This window comes from Gymnogyps californianus, chromosome 8, assembly GCF_018139145.2.
Source record: "Gymnogyps californianus isolate 813 chromosome 8, ASM1813914v2, whole genome shotgun sequence".
Lineage (NCBI taxonomy): Eukaryota > Metazoa > Chordata > Aves > Accipitriformes > Cathartidae > Gymnogyps > Gymnogyps californianus.
The window spans coordinates 21,441,962-21,465,471 of record NC_059478.1 but is presented as its reverse complement, the minus strand read 5'-3'; the positions used below and the strand labels follow the sequence as shown (position 1 = coordinate 21,465,471).

At 39.5% G+C, this 23,510-nt stretch overlaps 1 protein-coding gene across 7 annotated transcripts in view; it reads left to right on the top strand.

Annotated features, from left to right (window-relative positions):
- The first annotated feature begins 11,921 nt into the window (after positions 1-11,921).
- The window catches only part of ADGRL2 (adhesion G protein-coupled receptor L2), a 161,683-nt gene continuing 150,094 nt past the window's right edge, over positions 11,922-23,510 (top strand). For all 7 annotated transcript variants that reach the window (XM_050900530.1, XM_050900528.1, XM_050900529.1 and 4 more), the window contains exon 1: positions 11,922-12,389. The gene's annotated coding sequence lies outside the window, so the exon portion shown is untranslated. The remainder of the gene's footprint in view (positions 12,390-23,510) is intronic.

Below are 23,510 nucleotides of genomic sequence, written 5' to 3'. Positions count from 1 at the left end.
CAGTCTCTTGTTGTCAGCCTAATGCCTCTTGTATGGGTAATTATGTGTTTAATAGAAATATTTCCCAGAAAGTTCAGATGAAACCACAAAACTAGTCCAGTTATATGCACTTCAGCCTCAATGTATGATGGAAAATTTTTCTCCTACCATTTTTTCATTCCAGTTGCCATTGTCAGATCCCCCAGCAAAACTCCATAGTGATCCTCATCCTTTCTTAAAATGAAATATGTGCACATCGGTCTGCCTGGGTCAAAAATTCTACCAGTGCTGCATTACGCCAATCCACGGCCAAATGCAAAAATACCTGTAATGGACCATATGCTATAGCTATCAGGGGGTGCACTGGTAAAACTGAAAGCTGAATTTGGAGCAACACACAGGCTGAGAGCTATGCTTGTGGCTCAGTCTATATGACTGTCTAACACTGTAATCCCCAGGCAAAGAACGTGGTAGGAGTGTGGGAGCTTACCCTTGGAGATCTCTTGAGTGAAGCACAAATGGCAGTCTCTAAGTGCACTGGAAGAGTGAGTGACCAAATAAATTGAATGCATTCAATCACTTTTAAGACATCTCATCTGTGTGTAGCATTTTGATCCTGTGCTTGAGTAAATGTATGATTAAATTTTTATTAAAAGGTAATGCTCCTGTTTTAATGATAGTTAATTATATATAATTAAAATGAAAGGATTAATAATATTAAACATTTCATCAGAGGTAAAGATAAATATAAATACATATATTGTAGTATGATTAAATATGAATACAAAATATTGAGCATATATTATCTTCAATGCATTATGTAAAATAACAAATGAATAACATAATATATGAAATAATATTATATTCTGGGTAGTATGTAAATTAAAGGCCTGGTTCGGTACTTCTACGTTCATAAAATCTATTTGATTTTTTTGGAGCAATATGCAAAGGATAGTTGAGGTAGCCTTAAAAATTATTATAAAAAGTCCCTATGAAACAGATGCTTACAGTTTATTGCTATGTCACCTTGTGAATTACAATGCTAAGTGACGTACATTTTGGCCACAAAAGAAATCCTTTTTAGAGTCATAGATTAGAATTTGGAAACACCTCATTTCTAGCTAACCCTGAATCCATATATCTTTATAGGCCTAACTTCTGATTTTCAGAATCTCTGAATCAGGCCTTAACTATTCATACACAGGGTATTCCTTACACATGCCACTTGCTTATATCTGACATATCTAATCTCAATTTGCCTCTTTTTTAAAAAATTCAGTATTTAGTGAAGCAACAACACAACTTGATCTCTACCCATAGACACACCATGTTTTAAACTATAACACTCATTCCAGTTGTCATTTCTGCCATTAGATACAGCAAATCTGTATCTCCACATGTAAATTGCTATGAATCCACTGAACCTTTGTCCTGCAAAATTTTGTGCATTAACATAGTTTAATAAGCTGAGAAATGTGTTAGCTTTTTAAATAAATCTTTAAATTGTGTAGTTTTAAATCAGATGTTTTGGTCTCTGCAAACTATAAGGAACTAGTATTTTTCTAACAAGATCTTACGACCCTCGGAAGAATTTTAAGGATTTTTATGAATCTTTATATGCATTCTTTAGCTAGATTTTGGCATTGTTTCAGTGTAACTCCAGTACAACTCAGTCAGTTTATTTTATAATTAAAAACAAGGAAATAGTAACAAAAATACATAATATATGGTACTCGTATTTATAATAGAAACATCCATAAAGAAAGAAACATGTTCTAACTCTTCTCATTACCCCAAAGGGAATTGCATCTTTAATCACACAAAGCACAACGGCTTTCTAATTTTGTTTAAAGTGTTTCAGTACTTACAAAAACCAGATCAGGTTATTGTAAATCTAGAGCAAATTAGAATCATTGGCCTCTGCTCAGCTGTATTCAAGAATACTATGTAAATCATAAATTTAATGGCATACTAAGACACACATCTGTTTCTATTTTGTAGAAGTTAATAATCTAACTTCAGAGTATTTAAACATTACTTTCATTAACTGGAAAATTGTGAAAAATAGAGACTGCTATAAGTCACAATGTGTTGCTGCATTATGCTAAGGGAAATGTAAAAATTGCAAGTCTATACAGTAAAGCAAAATTTTCTGCGAGATACGTGCCATTGTCTGTTTCATGACCTTGCAGCTCCTCTGTTTACTAGGGAAAACATCACTTACACAAACAGAGCTGCATTGCTAAGTAGAATCTGCACCTGCACATAGTAGATTTCAATTTGTATTTTTAGTAGCAAATGTCTTTCACAACAAGGAATAGATGATGCCTTAATTCCCTAAACCTATATAGATAATGACCTAATGACTTTTCTTACAGTTAGCGTTCTATAATCCAAGTAAATAATCTGCAGATCAACATGCATATTGCAACTGATTTTAAAGATACGTTTGTCACTGGAACTGGTAAAAATGTTGTGCTGCATAGATCAATTCCCAGCATATACTTATTTTTATAAGACTTACTTTGTGGTCTAGCATGTACACTATCTTACAAGTTGCTTCATACTATAGTTCTTATTGAAAAGTTTAGTTTATTAACAGATTAATACACTGTCTTATACTGTATCATAAATTAGGTGTCATGCACAATTTATATAATTTGCAAAGAACCAATTGTGTGTGATTCATTGGAGAAATACATCACTGTTTTCAACTTTTGGTTGTAAAGACACTAATCTCCCCAAAGGAAACAAATGTATTACTGTATATGTACTAATCTTTTTGAAAATGTAGTTGAATTCAGTTGCAAGGCAGAATAGAGTTGATCTGCCAACTTTAGCCCTGTAACAAAAGATCTAATTTGTAAGGTTTACGACGATAATGGATTGTAAGGTGATAAATTTTGACCAATAAATTCCTTGGAAACTCAAAACTGGGTTGCACTAAGTGGCAAAGTTAAAATATGCAGAACATTAAATTAAATCTTTATTCATAAAAATTACAATGTCAAAAGCATGACTTCTTATAGAATTTTTTCTCTTCGAATAATCTATTTATTAAAAGACATCCAATCTTTGGGAAGTCAGATGTCACTTACGTGCTGTTTTGCTTGCGCTAAAATTACCTGCAGTAGTAGATACTTTGCATTAAAGCTTAGGGTGCATAAAGGTGAATGGGATTTATGTAAATAACTGTATGAATATGTATCTCACCTTTTGCCAGTGCTAATTTCAATGAGCTGTATTTGAGAGGGAATTATATTAATGTATACAACTGATAGGGAATTTGCACATTAATTTTACTATCAACAAAAATGCTAAAGAAAGCAAATTAAACCAAGGTAGCCATATAGAGAGGCGACAGGAAGAGAAAACAGGCAAAACTCGGCACCTAAATGGTGCAACGCAAATTTGTGATTTATTCTTCGGTAAGATTCAGTGGTTGCATATGCAGGAAATTCTCCCATTCCTGTGTAAATGCATACGGAGCTATCACTTTGCTTTCCAAGCATGCAATAAAAGCTTAAGTGTGTTGTCTTAACGATATATTAAATGTAGTACTATAATTTACCAGATATAATATGAAAAGATCATATTTTGGTGCTGATTATTCAACAAACAGCAGCCAGTGCTCATAGTGGGGTGGGGAATAACATCTTAATTAATTATTGAATATATTTTAATATTTATAATTAGCAGTAGTACTAAGCAGTCAATCGATGTTCCTCACAACAGCAGCATGGTAGTAATATCATTCTTTGACTGCAGTGTTTTTAGAAAGGCGTAACCATACCTTCAATCAGATTCAAATACTATTTGTCAAAAACATTGAGGTCTGTCAGAAGTAAATGATCATTTAATTAAAGAAAAAAAGGTGGAATATCTTTGATCCCTATACTTCAGTGATATTAATTCCCATGTGCTGCAGGTGTTTGTAATGTATAACAAATCATTACTGAAACAGAGGCTTTTATAGGCAGTTTCGGTGAAGGAAAATGACTGTTCTTACAGCTGCCAGAGTTACACCTGGCAATGTAACACAAGCATGACAAAATGTGAACTAGAAGACGTAAGCCTGGAAACAAATCTGGGTCTCCCCCTCCATGCTCTGCCCATGCCAGCTGAGACGGATTGCAAAGCAGTGCTGATGTACAAAGTTGATGGGGAGTGGGGAGAGACTGAATTTGCTGCTGTTTCTAGGCTTTCTGACCAGTGATCCATGATGCATCTCTGGTATCCGCTCCAGAGGGAGCCAATCACATAACTGTCAGCATTTCAATGGCAATCAGTACCAAGAGGAAAAAATATATTCTTATTAAAAAAATATAAGGGACCAAATCCTTGGTTTAAACCGCAAAACAAAATCAAAGCAAGTATAACCAATCAACTGAGGTTATGAGCACTTCCAGAGTGGCATGGGAAACTGAGAAGCAGAACCAGATGAACTGTACGTAAAGCATGACTTATACGTCATCTTGATTAAAGCTACCAATTGAAAACTCTAAATTAAAAAAAGAAATCAACAACCCCCCTCACTTGTTCTTACAGAATAACACCTAGTGGCACACCGGGAAAACAGTAAATGTGAACTGCAATATGCAAGTTTGGAAGCAAATATGGCTCTCATGCCCCGCCTTTTAACAAGGGAATTTGAAAGTTGCAATCATGAGGTGAGGCAGTCCCAGTGGGAGGTCCTTTTCTGTTCATGATAGATTGTGAGCACCCTATTCTTTCCTGTTCGTAACCTATTACCGTATCTCTGAACTTCATTATTGTGACTATGGACCAGATTTTCATGTAGGCATCGTATAGAATTCCAACAACTAGACTCCTAAAGAGAAACGTGGAAGGAATTTAAGCCCTTAAGTTTAAAAACCCCTCTGCTTCAATGCTGCCTACCTGGGGAAGATGTCTCTGTTCAATAAGCACTTCCATGTTTTTATATTAAATTTTCCTACAGCTCTAATGCTCATCATGCTGAATATTGCTTCAGTCAAGGTAAACCAGACTAAGAAGCTCTGCGCCTACATCATTGCTAAGGCTGCCTGTAAAACAAAGCTGAGCAGTTAAAGGTGACAGCCATACTCTAAGAGCACCTGACATCCACCAACAGAGTTAGCCTGTCACTAAACCCAGTGGTAAACATCACTTTCTTTTAAAGGTGTAGCTTTGTTCTACAACTAGCAGTTAGAGGCTTGTCCAAAGTGTGTGAAACAGGATCAGTTCTCTCCTCTGCTTGAAGGGATTCAAATGCATATTTCTCCCCAGCTAAACAGTTCTCTCACCCACAGCCTGATTGGAGATGGAGATATTCTCCACTTCTCCTGTTAAAGTCACGCACCAGGCAGAAAATGATTCAGGATTCACTGGGCTAGAAAGTGAGAGCACCAGAGGGAACATGACTCTGTAGCTTAATGATTTGGGCAATCAGTTGGAATGGGGAGGCCTGAGTTCTGGTCGGTGGTCCAAGAATTTGATGTATTTTATCCCATAACTTCTCAAGAAAGTAATTTTAGCTTTACCCTCAATGTAGGCATCTAAATCTCTATGGGTTTGTAGAGCTGTGCAGATAAAGATTAATGTCTCTTCAAATCTTGGCCTATGCCATCAATATCATGGATCTTAACAGTGCCTAGGATGATTATATTAGGTGCTTGGGTAAGAAGAGAAAAGCCTTCATGGATTCATACTTGCAAATACAATGGTTTGCCTTTGAATTCTCCATTCTTTGTTAATCTTTTTTGCATCACCTTTCATTTTGTGACACACAAGCAACAGAAGAGTGGCCAGCGGCCTAGGTAATAGTATAGTTAAAAGCACTCTCATCCATGTAAGTTCTAGATCTGCAATAAGAGGTACAGGGGTTTAGCATAGACATCCAGTCCTTCTCCCATTGAGTTTCAAATCTTCCCATTCTGTTATATCAAGCAGTACGGTAGCAAGAGGTGAGGAGAGGTGGTGAGCATACGCAGTGACCTCCACACATGCCAGTCTGAGATATGGGGTACTTCTCTGGCTGCAAATTACTGAGTGAAAGAGATACAGAGATTTAGCAAAGTCATAGCAAATTGTATAATATAGTTGTGTAAGGGGGAGGAGGAGAAGGAGCTCCCTACCTGCCAGGCAAAATTACATTTATTTTAAATAGAAAAATCTATTTAATTTCTTACTATTCTCTTGGGCCTTGCTTCTTTCCTTAAAAAAACATTATTTGCTGCCCAAATGCAGAAGTAATGCCTATGCAGATATAGCAGCTGGAGAAAAGGGAACCTGAAACGTGCAAAACTATTTGGAGAATTGGGATCTCATGACATATCTCTTTCCCCAAAAGCTCAGAACTGCAGTTCCTTTCCTGGTATGATCGTTTCAGCTTCTGTGCTGAGCTTTTCATATAAAAACAGGGAATTGTACTCGTCTCTTTTTAAACGTGTTCTGCTACGTGACTCCTAACAGCTCAATCTTGAAAACTCTTTGGCCTTTATAAATGCCTGCAGCATTAAACTGTAAACTTTTCTCCACCAACATACATCCATAAATACCCAAAGCCCAAAGTAAGGAATGTACTTCTTCAACAACACTGAGCTCCATCGCTCCCCCAGATTTACTTTTCAGAGAGTGGAGAGGCAACTGCAATGTCTTAGCATGAACACAAAAAACTGCATCTAAATTCATTGGTAAAAATCATATTAATCTCTTATAATTTATTAATGTGATACAAAAATTCTGTTTCAGAATACCTAGTTAATATGGCATACACATGCTTCTGTTTCATAGCTGCATTTCCTCTGAACAAGGTTGTTTCTAATATTACTTAATTAAACAAAATTAAATTAATATCTGTCTAAAAAACAAGAAACAACAGCTTTGTTGAATAAAATGATCTTCATTTTCTTGAAGCTATTTAAATTAAAACCATGAGTTTCTACAGTTGGAAAAAAAAATCCATGGTTAAAATGTTTGAAGCCCATCAATCTCTTTAACCACACAGCTAATGTGTTCCTTCTGTTTTCTTTGAATGAAATCACCATGAGTGGTTAGATGTTGATTTAACATAAAGCAAATGGAAATGGGTGTTTCCTTAGTCATGTGTTGAATTTATTTTTAAAAACAATTAGCAAGTGTTATGAGTAAGTCAATGATTTTGTCATTTCTTAAATAATGATATAGATTATGAGTCATTAAAATTGATTACTGAAGTAAACTATGTAAAATGCAAATTCATATTACATATATTTGTTAGGAACAGCTGCAGAATTCTCTTGTTTTATTGATGGGTTTCATTTTTTCCCAAGTGACACTAAAATCAATTACTTAGTTTAAAAGACCGGTAATTGTCAAGATATATTTCCAAACTTTTAAGACAATCCATTGGATATTTCCTTTTATGGGTTGTATCATTCACACTTTACTTATATAAATTTGTCTGCAAAATTAATTGGGGATTTTCCTAAATAAAACAAGCAAAATTTTGCCTTTTCAGTTTTGTGTTGAAATGGTAAAATCATGTAATGGTTTGTTACTTTTTCATGCACCATGGAAAAACCCCCATGTCTTTACGTTATACCAATTAAACCGTGTCTTTAAATTACACCAATTTTAGCTGATGCTACTGCATATATACATATATACAACCTCTTCTGTCAGTCTTTGCTAACATTACATCTAATTATGAGTTCATTGATACGTTATTCACAGGAGTGCATACAGATAGGAGGAAATGTCAGTCGCTAGTATTTAAAGTTCAGTCATAAAACTCCAGTAATAAAAAAATAGGTTGCATAAAATCTGTGTAAACCATTTCTCATGGGGGAACTGACACTTAGGGCAATACAAAATATTATTTATCAAGATATTGAAACACTTTAACCTTTTTAAGAATAGGCAGATGTAAGCTGCAATTCTATGGCAAAAAAACCTCTAGTGGAGTCTACAAGATCATATTACACACATCATAATTTGGCTAATTTTTGCTGCAAGTTAAATCATCTTTCTCAGATGCATCTCCTTCAAGTACACAGCTGACAGTTAAATCTTTTCCAGTTGTTACTGTCCTACATGTAGTCCCTAGAAATGCTGATTGATACACAGTTCTTGTGATTTTTTCAAAAATTACTAAGAATTTGCTTTTAGTTTTTCCAGGACACGATCCAGCAGGTTCACCAAAGCAATTCGAGAGCAATACACCCAGAATACACAGCTTAACATGAAACATTACAAAATTTAAGATTAGTAAAAGGGGCAAATAAAATATTATCAAATGATTTTGCTAAGATTATAACATTTCTTGTAGTGTTTTCAAGCTAGATATTTTGCACTGTTGCAGCAAAGCAAGATCTTAAGGAAAAATCTACTTGTCTGTACTTGTGGAGTCTGTATGGAATGAGATACATATTTTATAGGGATATGGCAAAAAGCAAATAGTAGGCAGTTTTAATGGTGAAAAGAAACTTGATTTGTTATAATTCCTTCTTATATATTAATATTCAAATCTGGCAATAACTGTGGCTGAGTAAAAACTAAAGGATCAGATTCAAGTATGCCATGGGTATGTGTGTGTACAATTTTCCTGTTTTAAAGAAACAGATGCTGATTCATGTGAAGTAAAATTAATCACTTGAATAATAATATTTTACTTGCCAAAACAATATACACCTCTGCTAGGTATTCTTATACCTTAATGCAGATTTAATGAGAATTAATGGAAGCATGTGTTTTCAAAACAAATGCTGAAAGGTCTCTGTCTGCATTTTTACCAATTGTTTAAAACTCAGTTTTACAACTTACAGTTGTAAAGCTTAGAGTTGTAAAACTCCATTTCTGCATGTAGAAAGAAATACGATTCCAGAAGTTTTTGATGAAAAGGGGGAAAATAACCTTCAGTCCTGCAGTTGAATCCACATAGGTGAATTCACTTCGTCTTCAGCAAATATTAACACCAGGCCTAGTTCTGCAGTTCTTTTCAATCTTTTTTGTGGGTAAAAAAATTTTACAGGAACTAACAGACTTTTTGCTCCAAATAGAGGAATTCCTCTCTTTCACATCCGCAAAGGAAAACTACCAACCCCACATAATTCTTGTATTCTCGACTGTTTTCTGGCTAAATCCTGCTCTCATCAACTAAGCAAAAGGCTGTTAGCTCAGGGCTATCACTACTTACCTGCAGTTACATTTATTTGACAAAAAAAGTAGGATTTGTTAATGATATGTTTTAAAACTCTGGTAAAATGATAGGTAATCAATCCGTATATCTTTCTATTTCTATGACCCTCTTTTTAAGCATGTTTCCATAACAGATGCATCCAACCCTTTCAGTGAAAATCAGTTTCTAATAAAACATATTAAAATGCCTGTATGACTTAATTCCATTAGAAATCCATAAGGGGTTATTTAGGGTTTATACAGATATTTATATTTTCAGCAAGAAAGGGCAGCTGGCTATACTAGGGATACACAAAGGACTTAAACGGGGGGAAAAAAGAGAACCTGCTCTTTTGCTACATTTTGCTCTCACAGTAACCCATACTCTTAGCTATATATAGTAGGTACAAAACTATCACACAGACACACGACCTCCTGTCCTCCCGTGCTGAGTTTGGTTTTGAGGCAGTTTTCAGATTTAACTCAGTTGAAGCCGGCCTCAGGAAGATGCACTGCTCACTATGGCGATCTCCTCCTTTGGTCCGAAAAGCCCGGCACTGCTCATCCACTTCCCAGTCACCTCGACAGGTACTGTGAGGTGAGGAAGGCCAGCGTGGCTATGGCATGGCTATATTTCAGTGATTTTCAGATACTAATCCCTGGGATTATTGCTAGCACTGTTGAAAGTTTAATGTGGTTTTGAAGAGCCCTGGACCAGCTCTATCATTTACTACCTCACGTTGCAAGGTCTTAAAGATCCAGTTTCCTTTCAAACATGTCATGTTTCTCTTAATACACGTTACAGTTTTCTAAACAGGAACACTAATTGCACAGGTATGCAGAGAAGTCAACATAATTACGTCAAAAAATAAATCATCACCGTTAACAAAGGTAATGATCCTGATTTGCTGGTGTGGTGCGGGTGTTTCAAGCTGAATTGTCAATATGCTTTGGACCTAAAAGAGTTGATCAGGCCCCGAGTGGTCCTGTCTTATGCATGCGACTCTGTGGGTAGGTTCAGTTGAGAGGATTTCATTTCAGTGCCGCAGCTAGAAAAGGGAGGGGATGGCTCAAAAAAACCCAGACAACGGGGAGGGGGGAGTTACCAGGGCAGGTCTGCGCCGCTTTGATCCGTGGCTGTACCTCAGCTTCTCCCTGCGGCCGCCGCAGCCTTGCCCCAGTGCCCAGCAGCCGCCGCCGAGCGCGGAGGCGGCGGGAAGCGCACGCGGGTGCTCCCAGCGGCCCTCGCCCCCCGCGGGGCCCGCGTCCCCCGCGGGGCCTGGCCACGCCGCGCTCCGCGCAGAAAGGAGCCCTTGCTAACGCCCAGCTGCTTCTCCCTGACCTTGAGAGCTGGCAATTGTTCGTGTTGCACATCCTGAAAGGTCAGAGCGGATCCTCAGTATTTTGCATCAATACAGAGGAGGAAAAAAACCCTACCGACAACCCCAAACCCTGGTTTCTAAGAGCAGATTTTTGGACAGAACGCAACAGCGCTACTAGACTGCGTTTAGTATCTGAGCGCAGGAATGAGTCAACTTAGTATCCTTTAAATCGTTTCCAAGTGCTGTTTACCCTGTCCTGACATGTTTTCCCTAGCGTATCGCTGTGTTTCGCAGCGCCGTCCCTGACGGCTGGTGCGGGCGGAGCGGCGCAAAGAACCGCGCTCGGCGGGCAGGGGCCGGCCAGTTTCCCTGCGAGGACATGAAGGGAAGGGGCCAAAAGAGCCGTGAAAGCATCGGGGAGCTGAGATCCCCCTTCCTCCCGCCCCTCGCCTGCTCTCGCTCGCCAGTCGCCCAGCCTGGTGAATTATTTTTGGGTGCAGACGGGTAGGGCGGGGGAACGCACACACTGCTGCAGTGAGTTGGCCCGGCCCGGGCAGCCCCGCTCCGCGCAGCACCTGAGCAGGGCCCGCCGCGCAAGTTTGGCTGCGCGGTCGCGCCGAAGGATACGGCCAAGGAGAAAGTGCCGCGGAGACGCCTGCCGGCCTGCAGCGCGCCAGCAGCCGCCGGGGCCGCCGAGGAAGGGAGCGGGGCCGGCGGCAGGCCTGAGGCCCCAGGCCCGGGGAGCGCCGGGGCCCGAGGCGCCGGGCAGGGGCGCCCAGCGGCTCCGCGGCGGGCGGGCGGGCGGCTCCGCGGCGGTGCGCGCCCCTCGGCAGCCGCGGCGATGGCGTGGGGAGCGGGCAGCGCTGCCGCGCAGCCGCTCTGTTCGGCCTTTGGTGCCGAGCGGCCGGGCGTTTGTTATTAGCCCTCACCCCCCCCAGCTGGAGGGGGGGGGAAAGGCAGGAAGGGAGAGATTTTTGTCCTTCGCCCGTGCTGCTCTACGTGATAATATGTTTATATGATTAGCTGAGCCCAGGCGTGGGGAGCGCAGGGAGAGGGGGTGGAGATTGGAGGGGGAGGAGGCTGGAGGTGACTCCAGTTCAGAGCCGGCGGAGAGTCTGTGTCAGGACTTCGCAATCCCCAGTCACACACGGAGAGGTGCATGAGCAAAAAGGAGGCTGCGATACAATTCATTGGGATTTTTTTTTTTTTTTTTTTTTTTTTTTTTTGGTGTGTATGTATTGCGTTTTTCCCATTGCTGCGCGCGTTACTAGCTCAGCGCCCGGCGCCCGGTCTCCAGTCGCTGGCGGGGCAGCAGCACCGGGAGGAAGAGGAGAAAATCCGAGGAGGGGCCGGACCCGCACCCCGCCAGAGGCCACAATGTCATCCCGGGAGATGTAAATCCGGTCGGTGCGAGCGACAGAGACACAGAGGAGGGGGGGGTCCATTGTAACATTTTGGAGTTGTTCCCCGCTACTCCTGCTGCTGGCATCGCCTTCTGATCGTTGCACAGAAAGGACTCCAAAGGCTGGGCACACACACTGCGCGCTGCGCCCGTCGTCCCCTCCATTTCGTTTTTCTTTTTTTTTAATTGAATTTATTTTTTTTGTGCGTGTGTGCGGGAGCCTGGCTGTATCGTACGTTTCGTGCGGAGCGGAGTGTCGGAAACTGCAGGAAAATGTTGACTTAGCCCCAGAAAAGCCTCCCGGCTGGCTGCTTGGAGGAGAAGCCGCCTTCTGCTCTGCGCTGCCCCAGCCCGCCGAGCCGCAGAGCCAGCTGCCTCCCGCTCCCCGCCCGAGCCCGGCGCTCGCCCGCCCGCTCCCCGCTCCGCCGCCGGAGCCGCGGGACTGACTGCGCCGCGCTCTCCCGCAGCCCTGCGCTCGGCGGGGTGACCCGGCTCGCGGGTCCCGCCGGGGCGAGCGATCCCGGCCCGCCTTCGACTCCCAGACAGAGGTAAGCGGAGCCCCGCGCTGCAGCCTCGCCGCTCGTTTCTTCCGGCGCCTGCTCCTACTTCTGGCGGTCCCCGCCGAGCCGCCGGCGGGGAAACACTTATTTTAGGGGCTGCCTCGCCTGCCGGTGCCCGAGGCCGCTACCCCCCCGCACTCCCGCGGGGGCCGCCATCCCGCCTGCCGGCCCCCCCCGCCGCCGCCGGAGGAGGAATGCGCCCCTCAGTGAGGCCGCGGCCCTTGGGCGCGAGCAGCGCGGCGGCGCCGCCGGCCCGCACGGCCGCTCTCCGCCCGCGCGGAGCCGGCCCTCCCTCCGCAGGCCGCCCCCCCCGCCCGCCCCCTCCAGCCCTGCGGAGGGGCCTGCGGCAGCCGCGGCGGGTCCCCGCAGCCCCCGCCCGCCGCCGCCGCCGCCGGGTGGCCGCCTCGCCGCGGGGGCTGCGGGGCCGGGGGTCGGGGTCCGCCCGCGGAGCAGGCCCCGCCGCGGCTCCGCGTTCTGCGGCGCGCATCGCGCAGCGGGGCAAGTTGCATCCGCTCAGTAAATAATTACCTGTTGCGGGTTTATTTTTGTAACTCAACCCAGCGTCCGTCCGCCAGCCCGTGCGGGGTGGGGGAGGTGGCTTTGGGAAGAGGAATAAATTACCCTTTGTCGGCTGTGGAGTGAGAACAACTTTTTTTTTTAATTTCTATTTATTTTCACATGTAGAAATCGGGGGCCATCTGGAGACAGAAAACAAGAGTGTGTCATGAGGCACCGTTGCTGTGTCTGGCTCTAAAAATAACATCTTGTTGTTAGTCTGCGCTAGCCCTGCTGGGGTTTGAACGTGGTTTGTCAGAAAGTAGAGAGATCTGCTGGTGCTCAGGTGTGTTTTTCTTTGCATAGAAATGCCCCTGTGCGCGACGGAAGGAGTCCTGCAGAACAAATGTTCTGCTGTTTGGTTTCCTCAGGCGCTCCGGCTCCCTCCTTTTGTTGCTTCCCACGAAAAGAGGTGCCATTTCGCATCATTCTGCAGAAATTGTTTGAATTAATGCAAGTGTGAATTCTTACCGTTTGAAGGAGGGTATTAGCATATCAAAGGTTTCTTAGCTCCGGCTCAATTGAGCAAACTTCAGCTTGTCTTCCATTTGCTTCCCAGCAGAGGCCCAAAGGGCAGTGGGAATTGTAAAGGGGTAAAATGGGGAGGTGGATTTGGGTTATGTTTCTGAACTTTTGCTGTTTTGCAATTATGCGAGTGAAAAACAAGGTCCCTTTGCTGCAGAGCCCTTGGCGAGTGCTCGGACAATTACACTCTATTGATTAATGGTTTGTTCCTAGGGAAAAAAGTGACCTTTTATGACAGGCACTGTTGCGTGGTTTCTGATGTCTCCTCTCTGTTAGGGGGATTTAGAAAGCCCTTTCTACCGCATTCATGCTCTGGCTATGGCCTACACGTTACTGCGTGCGGGGACTGAATGGGGAAGACCTTCTAATTACTTAAGAAAACAAATGAAATCTTGTAATAAAAGACCTCTCGATTCCAGACTTTTGAAACAAATATGCTTCCCTCCTTAATGGGTGGGTAGGCTGGAATAATAGTTATTTTTATGGAGAGTTTTAAAAGAAGTTTTGATCACCACCAGCCATATGCTTCCCTTTCCTTTTTATTCTAGAAAAAGTGAAAATGAGTAATTCTTGTAATCTCATTTAATCAGTGATACTGTGTTTACTAAGGTAACTTAATTTGTGGTTAGTATTACCCTGTAATAAATAATTTGAAACCAAGTATGGCAGGAGTGCTGTTTTGGTGGCTGTGTAGAACATTTATCGCATTGTAAGTTGTTTTACATGACTACATATTTGCAGTTTTTTATTCTTTTGTTACTATTTCCTTGACTCTGAAAGGGGATGTGGCCTGGCCTACCCTATTATTATCTTTGCAAATCAATATTCATAATCTAGCAACCCAAAAGCCAAGCAATATCCAGTTATCTGTCATTAAGTTGGGACCTTTTCCAGGGACCAGATGTTTCTTGGGGACTCTGTTCTGGTTTATATCGCTGGCAAAAAAGAACTTCCTATGCCTTCCTTGCCTATTCCTTCCTTCCATACCTTTTACTTCAGTGATACAGATATTAAAACATACATTTTGTGTTTTTAAAAAGTTGGTTTAAGTGCTTGGTATGTAGCATTTGGTCTGGTTTTTTTTTTTTTCTTCTGGTTCCCCATTTGATGGTTTGGGGGGGGGTGTCTCTTTTTAAGCCATGAAAGTGATGTGCCTTTAGAGTAGGATGTCTTCACTCATGCTTCAATTTCCTTTCATTTAACGAAGGAACTGAGTATATATGGTATGTCTTGGCAAAAAACCCTGCAGTTAATTAAATAATTTACATAGTTTTTTTTATTCTTAAATGGACACGACCATTTGGGCATTTTATAAATAGATGTGTTTAGTGGTCCTAAAATTGCGTGTCATTACTTTCAGGTAATTTTCAGCAGTTTATTTACCTGATATCTTCAGCTGTCTGAAGTAGTACCTTTTGGTGGTATAAAAGGAACATATTGATGTAATTGCCATTATCACACTTAAGTTGCTGTTAACTAGTGCTTTGAATGCAGAGTGCTATAAAGAAAGCGCATTATCCTTTCAGCTCTTAGGGATAATCTAAAAATTGTCTTGAAAATGTTGCACTTCGGTTTATACGATGGCAACCCCAAATTCGACAAATCTCTGAAGGTAAAAAAAATGTAGTGGAAAGAAGATTTTCAACATTCAGATGACAAAATTGGACCACTTAAAGAAAAATTAATGTGCTGCAGCAGCACTTCAGCTGCCATTTTCAATCACTGTGGGTTACTATGTGTTGGCAACAGCAAAAAAGCGTAGATGTTCAGATAGCTCAGGGAGCTGGTAGTTGGGGGAATCAGGATATTGAATCATGTGGGGTAGAACAAACCAATTACTTCAGGTTTTGACTTGAGAATTTCCAGTAAACATTTTTTTCTGGCTTTTGGCTCCCCTGCTCATTAATAGACCAACATCAAAGCAGGCAACCAAACTTCCAAATGTTATAAAAACTAATGTAAAGATACAGATCTCACATGTAGTCTTGCAAGTCTTAATTTAAGACAAGCAGTTGGAGTTTTTATTGCTGCAATTTTCACAATCAGCAGAGACATTAACACCAGGCTTCTGGGTGTTTCCCTTCTTAAAATGAGCAAGAGGAGAGCTTTAAAAAAACCAAAGTTTGCTTAGTTAGTTCTTACTTGATCACTTCAGAAGCTTTCTCAATGTTTTATTTATCTCTTATTGCTTTTAATGCGTAAAGTCAGGAAAGGGGGTTACTCAGGAATCTAGTCTCTAGTAAGGAAACACCTTATTAAAATTTAAATAAGCAAGGTAGTATAGTCTTAGGAATTTGTAGTCTTTATGGTTAATAATATGTAATAATATGATTATTTTTATTTCTGAAAATGCAGTATGTAGACATGACATTTTGATTAATACATATTTTTGAAATGGAAATAGCTATGATGAAGAAAAAATGCTACTGTCTTGAATGACTGCTTTTTAGAAAGGTCCATAATTTTCACTTAAGGATGTTGGAAAGAGAAGTCTAGTTAGGCAAAATATTTATCAAAGTTATATTTGCAATACTTTTCTATATAGTGTGTCATAAATTCATATAAATAATAATATCCATCCAATATAAATAATTGTTTAATGTTTAGAGAGGGTAGAAACATAATCATAAGTTTTTAGCAAAATTTGGTCTAAAAAGTTTACGTATTTCCAAGCCCTTGCTCATCCTGTGTCCACCTAAGATGTTGACATACACGTAAGAAAATAGAGTTAACTTCTAGTACGGCTCTTGCTGAGGGTAGCACCATGCCTAATAATAATAATAATGAAGGAAAACCTACCAATAACCACTTGGAGATATTTTATATCAAAAAATGCTCTGTCTCCTCTGCATTTCCACTGAGGAATATCTGTGCATGACTGGTAATACAAGAACTGGAAGTAATGATTAATGATTTTACCTGGTGAACTGCAAGAGAAGAAGTTAAACTATGTCTGGTGTATAATTGAAATCATATTCATGCATAGGTAGACAAGCAGTCAGTTATAAAGCAATATAAAGCAATATACTTTAGAGCACAGGCTAGTGAAATTTAGTCAGACATGTTACTTGGAGATGTCGTGTTAGACTCTTTCGAAGCATTTTTTAGGATTGATGTTTGTGATGTACAAAAGCGATTTGAAATTGCAAGAAACTCACCTTTTAAAGTATTTATGTGCAGCTTTTAAACTTAAAAGCTGTCTGTTATTTTTTTAAAACCCTCAGTTTGAAAGAAGTAAAAGATTTAAACTATCACGGTTGTAACTGGATGTCAAAAAAACTGGAAAAACAAAAAGCTATTTTAAGGCCATTCTCAATACTCTTAACAATTGTGTTTAATATTTAAATATTTTTCAAAGATAGCTGCATTTTATTTCCAACAGTTCTTAAAATAAAAGTAGTAGGTGGCTCTGTTGGAATATTGGTAACTTGTGATTTAATGTGAATATATACCTGGTTTAGAAAATACTTTCGGTCTTTATTTAACAAACATGATTCTTTTTAACATTCTTCATTTGAAAGGTGAAAGATGACAGGCTTAAAGCCCTTTTCAACAGACAATTTTCCTGGAGTTCATGTTTTTTTCAACCTGTAATGTATGAGATCTGTTTCTACAGCATAGGCTGTGAAGATTGTGTCGCTTACTATAAGTGATTCAGTTATAGATATACACTTCCTTAACGAATGGTAAGGTCTTACAGCATTCTCTAGATACAAACTGATAGTTAACCAGAAATTGATTCCTTAGGGAAAAAAAAACCCTTCAAATTTGGAATCGTAGCATCTCCAGGTTATGGATCGTTAGATTAAATGGAGTATTTTATGGGTTTTAGAAGAATATGTAATCTGCATATGTCATGATTTCTTTCTTTTTGATTTTCATAAGGTACTGTAATGATTCAACTTACTCTAACCTGCTATTTACCCAGATTATTTAGAAAGGCGTAATAATAAAAAATATTGCAGCCTGACTGAAGCAAGCACAGTGCTTAACACCTGCAGGTAGAGTGCAGTCTCCAACAAAATGCTATTGATTGTTATCCTGGCACAAAGCAAGCTTAAATACAGTTTGCTTAATTACAACAAAAATTCGTTTTTATGAGTAAGGTACTTCATGTTTGGGGAATGTTTTGTGTGTTGTCTGCTAAGTAAAATCCCATCACACTTGTATAAATTTGTTCAATTATCAGAGCAGCTAAGAGGAGGAAAAAAAAAATCAATTTAACCTGAAAAGCACCAGAAATAAGATTACCTTGGCTAGTAGGAACTTGCCAGCACTGTCTAAATTGCTTAATATTATCAAACGTTGCCATTTTTCATGTTCAGTAAGAAGAATATTGACTATTCTACATGTCCAGGTCTGCTATTTGGCTATTTCTTTATAAGGTATAAGCATGTTTTATTTTTATTCCTACAGTAGCAGTTACAGGTAAATTGGAGGATCTAACAATAACTTTATAAAATAGATGGAATAAAACCATTCACTGGAGGAATAGTATTTACTTGAGATAAGTGATCACAACTAGTGTTTTCTCCTGTCTAGCTTGTTGTTCTTGTAACAGACAAATGTAAATACCTTAGCAGACATTTCAGAGTGAAAGGCAAGAGATAAAATGTAATTACTTTTCAGGGTGGCCCTGACTATGCCCGTGTTCTTGTCTGTAATACAAAAAAAAATCTTTGCTCATCACCTCAGAATATGAAGGCCATTGTTACTTCTGAATATAAAAATACTTTCTGATTTTTAATGTTGACCTCAGTGTTTATCTTTAGCTCTTCTGTGTAAGCTGGAATCCTTATAGCCATAAATTCTAGTCGCTGTTATCCAACCGAGCATTTAATAGAGCACCTAATGGACTCTGCTCCTGTATTTTTCTTGAATGCATAACATCTTGCTTCATTCAGTCACCAAAACTAACTTTGCTACAAGGACAGGCAACGCGACAAGTTAGAATCAATGGACCATTTGTAGGTCACAAAGTCAGTTTACTGGAATTTCAGAGGAAACTGGTTGAAAAGAGAGGACAAATGTCACTTTGAATAGAGATGTTTAAATCAGACTTCTGCCTTAGGGTAAAATTTAGGTCTGTTGTAGCCTAGATGTAATGTCTCCCTCTACAGAGCACAGCATTAATCATGGCTTGACAAGTGATCATGGGCTGAGAAAAATAGGGCCTGTCTTGGTTGTGTGGTTATTTTTTTTTCTAATCTTAATCTCTTAGGAGTACATTATAAACACTAACATTTACAAAAAAAGATTTAAGTATCAATGTCTGTATTTCAGTAGTGAAAGTAGCTAGCTTCAGAGAAAATCTAGTTAGAGCTAATAAGAAGCTACTTAGGTTTCTTACGTAGATACAGTATTAAGAATATTTTCCTTTTAACGTAATGCAGTTTTTTTGTTGTAGGATATTTATGCCATTTCCTCATACAAATATGGTAGAGTCTAGGTCTGCCTGTTTTGTCCCTTGGTGTACTAAATAACTCTGAAATTACTGTCTTTTTGCTTCAACAGTGTTTTACAGTGTGTTTACCACCCAAGAAAGATACTTCCTTTTGCCCAAGCAGCAATATAGGGAAAAAGTGGAACAGCTTTTAAAATGTAATGCAGATTGACTTGACACTGATCAATGTGTATGAGTTTTTTATACTATGTTTATATTTTAATGATGTATTACTTGGCCACAATGAGCTACAAAAGCTGGAATGAAATAAGAGGAATGAAGACTGCTATTTAAGATCCTGAATTCTGATACTCTACAAATAAAAGTGTGTTTAATATGTTAATTCTTAAATTAGGGATGTCTTGATGCATATTAGGTGTTGGGAGTGTTCATACCTTTTATGGTAAAGAAGATTGGTAAAGAAGGGAATTTCCATATTTCTTGGGCTTCTTCGCTGCTTTCTGTGGTGGGGACAGTGTAGGGAGCAGCTGAGCACTCAATGTGCACTGCTGCTAGAGAGGTGTATCTCCTTAACGTACAGTTAGATTTGTATCTACAACTGTTGAAAAAATAGATAATATCAGCAAAATAGCAGCAAAACAATTTATCACTGGAGAATTGCGCTTTAAAAATTAGGCTACTTCTGTTTATTTAGTTGCCTCTGGACGTGATAAAATCCCAAATCTCTCATTTAGGGTAGGCTGCTGCTTTCCTTTGTGCTCTCTGTTGGTATTTTCCTCTGAGTCGACACCTCAAACCGATTATTGCTCTGAATCTAGATGACAGAATAATCTAACGCCGATTACTGTTAAAAATTGTTTCGGCAGCTGGGGAGGGGATGACCGACCTTGTTTCTGACTATCATACTTGCTTTGCTGTTGATGGGATCTGGTGTAAATAGAGAGTGAGCCTTACTCTGGAATCAGTGCTGCAGTGATGGAGAGAGATCACATGCCAGAAGAGACTTTAGTTCACCTTTCTATATATTCTCTTACAGTATCATATTTGTCATTTTTTATGGCATAGCAGTCTGCACTGGTGTGAACAGTGTTCAGAAACAATTCCCTTGCAATAGGCAGCATTGCTTCTAAATAAAGTGACATTTTAAGAAAAGGTTCCCGAGAACAAGTTCTGCTGTTGCCTCTGCATTTCTCTGGCAAATTCCCGATGCCTGTGTTGAAGGTAGGCAGAATTATTTTCGTCTGATCCAGACATCCTTTTATTCATTCTTCTAAGCTTAATTTAGACTTTTTCTGCATGAAGTGACTGATTTGGGAAACTTTGCTTTCCCAGAATGAATAATGATTGCATCTTCGGTTTGAACAAAGTGAGTGTTCTCCAGAAGACCAATTCATAACTGTTTCATTGGTAAATTTGTCATTTAAATATTGAAGGGCAGTGTCTCCTGCAGCTTTGATTTACTTCAGTCTAATAGGTATTTCTTAAACGCAGACTGTCAATCGGTGAGGCTGATTCTTGTGTAAATCAGTATAAAGTGCTTAAAGGAGAGAAGTGGAGGTGTATTCCTGGCTAAGCTGCTGTGCCAGGAAAATGGGCTGAGGCTGGGCGTTTTAGAGAGGGAGGGGAGTTGCAGGCTGACATAATTTGAAAGTGAGGAGAAATCCTTTTGCCCTTCAGGCAATAATCTTAACCGGTGCTTGAATAGAGCATCATCTCTCCAAAATGTTAGCTTTTTTCCTCCCCCCCCCCCGCTTTTTTTACTTCCTCATTCTTTCCCTCATTTGATGAGGTGTATAATAGTATCTGATAATAACTGGTTGTGGATCCAACTGTTAAAGGTATTCCAGCAGCAAAGAAGGGCTCTGTATGCAGCACTTTCATCATCTTGAAGTCAACACCCCAAATTTGTCCTACATTTGTCCCATGTAATGACTGTAGCCATACTATAATATCATGAGTCTATTTCCACTATTTTTTTTTTTAAAGCTGACATTGAAACCTTGGAAGGTTATATTTTGGTGTTTATTTTTCCAGTGAAAATTAAAGTCACACAGGGCATATGTGACTTTATGCCCTATGCATATGCATTTATTTTATGAGTATTCTTCATGAGTGTAATGGCACTACTTGCAGAAGTAAAGAAAGTGGGATTTGGCTCTGTAAGAGAAACAAAACCGCAGACACACTTTCATTCTTTCCATGTTAGAAGAGAAATTAATGTTGCCTGATGGCTTCCCAGTTTCTTGAGTGTGTGCTAAAGGTTAGATAGGACGAAGGCTTAATTTTGATCTGCTTAATATTTATAGCTTCATTCAGTGAAGCTTCTTCCCGTTTGCGTTGAAGGGATTTTTATCTAGAAAGCTCAAGCTATTACGGCGAACAAACTTAAAGACATTTTAAGGTAAGGATAATGTCTTTTGGAAGAAAAGCAGTTTACCTCCAATTGGATGAAAACTATATTGTTACTTCATAATTTGATATAAATTGATAGAGACTTTTTTAATTTTCATGATAACTTACCATTCAGTTCAATTGCTTTTTAAACTTCGGTGGAGTGCATGTGTAATTGTATCCAAAAGCGGCATTGGGTTTTATCTCCCAGCAGTAAGTAGAATGAGGGATGCTGCTGTTTGTTTGGTTTTGGGTTAGGGAGATGCATCAGATAGGATGAATTTATTTTCTTGTTTGGGGTGGTCTTTCATTTCTGTTTGGTTCTGGGTAAGCAGAGCAATTTTTTTTTCTTTCTTTTTTTTTTTTTTCTTCTGGTTTTTTTTTCCCTTGCCCTGAAAGCATTTAGGTGACTTTGAAAAAGAAATCTGTGTATTTTGATGTAGGAAAGACTAAAACTGAATGTTTAACTTTTCTGAGGGGACAAGAAGAGATACAGAGCTGGAAAAAAAGAGAATGTTTTCTCTGTTAACTCCTTATGTCAGATAACATTGGGGAAGGATTTCTGGGGGAGTTTCTTTAAAATGTTGAGTGATTCTTTGGGTTCCTATGCCGGCTGTTACCCACATTTTTCACATATTTTTGCTCATTCTTCTTATTACCTGCAGAGGGAGCTTGTATATGAGATAATCAGAGTAATCAAGGCATTCAGGGCTGAACTGTTTCCAGTAAGTACAATTTCATTTCACAGTGCATTCCCTGTTATGCGGAGCAGAAAGGCTCTGCAAGATAGCTTTTTAAAAGGCTGTCCATCAGTAACAGTAAATAACAATGGGCAAAAAATTTTAAAACGTCAGTAAGCAAAAGCTGACTTTAGAAATACTTCATATTTCAAAGAAGTGCCTTTTTATTGAAAGTTTAAAAAGGAACCAAGGAAAACAATTCTTGCATGTCGAGGCGCAAGAGGACAATTTTGGTACTCTGTATGACGGGAAGCAGATTTTTGTTGCATAAACTGTCTTCTCTGATTCTAAAAATGTCATGTCAGCATGAGAGAGACAACACAGTACTTTCAGGTCTTCGGTACATCTCGTGCAGTGTAGTGTACTAGCCAAAAAACAATAGGTAAGTCTTTTCTATTTACGCAAGCAGTGTTACGAATCATAATCAAGGTGATTGCAGATGCAAGGCTAACTCTTAGTTTTGCTTTTTCTCTACTATAAAATATAAAAAGGTGAACAAGTTTCATCCAAATATAATTGATGAATTCATACAGTCGGACTAAAGCAGGCAAACAGCGGTAAGGATTACTGTGTTAAGCTTTAGAAAAACATTGACAACAAAGAGCAAGGAATATCATAACCTAAGTTTATTTGTATATTGTAAATTAAAAACTAGCTTGAAGAATGAGAAATACTTATTTTAAATAGTGATTTTCCTTAATCTGGCACAATGAAAGAAATGATCTGGTGTATTGCAGGTTTTATAATTTGTATTATAGTTGTCTGGATGGTGAAAGTGTATGATCCTTCAAAAAGTTAAGACTTCAGAGAAGAAAATAAATCATTTATAATACAGTTTTGCTTGCTGAGCAAGAAGTGTAATAGATGATACTTAGATGAATTCTGCACTATTTATCTCTGGAAAAATGGTGGCAATCATTTTACTTTAAAATATTTCAGTAAATTTAAAGATGATTTGCTATGATGCTGCTAGGAAATAAAGCAGTATGTATGCACATTCCATAAAACAGAAACAGCTCTCCATAACATGCTCTCCTGTAATAAATCTGCCACATAAATTGGTTCAAGAGTTGATTTTTTTTTTTGTTAGTTTAAAGTAACAGAACCTTAAACTTAACATATGTTCAGCCTAATGTGGTCTTAGGGTTTTAGTTTGGATTCTCTTTTTAAACACCAGGAAAGATTTACCATATCTAAAAGAGCAGCAACTCAGTGTCAATTTATTATTTATACTGGCTAATCCTTGCTAATGTGAAAAGTCAGCTTGTTATTGTAACACCAAATGGCCCTCTAAGTAGGGAAACAGTTAAGTAGATCTCCTGTAATAGGTTGTTGTCTAATAAAGAGATTTATGGTATTGGCAAGGACTATTGTATAGGTATTACCGTCTCACAGCATGATCATGTATTATCTTAACAACTCAGTGCCACATTTATGTTGAGCATTTTCATAACAGGGTAAGAATATTAGCCACAGCAATTACACACCAATAGG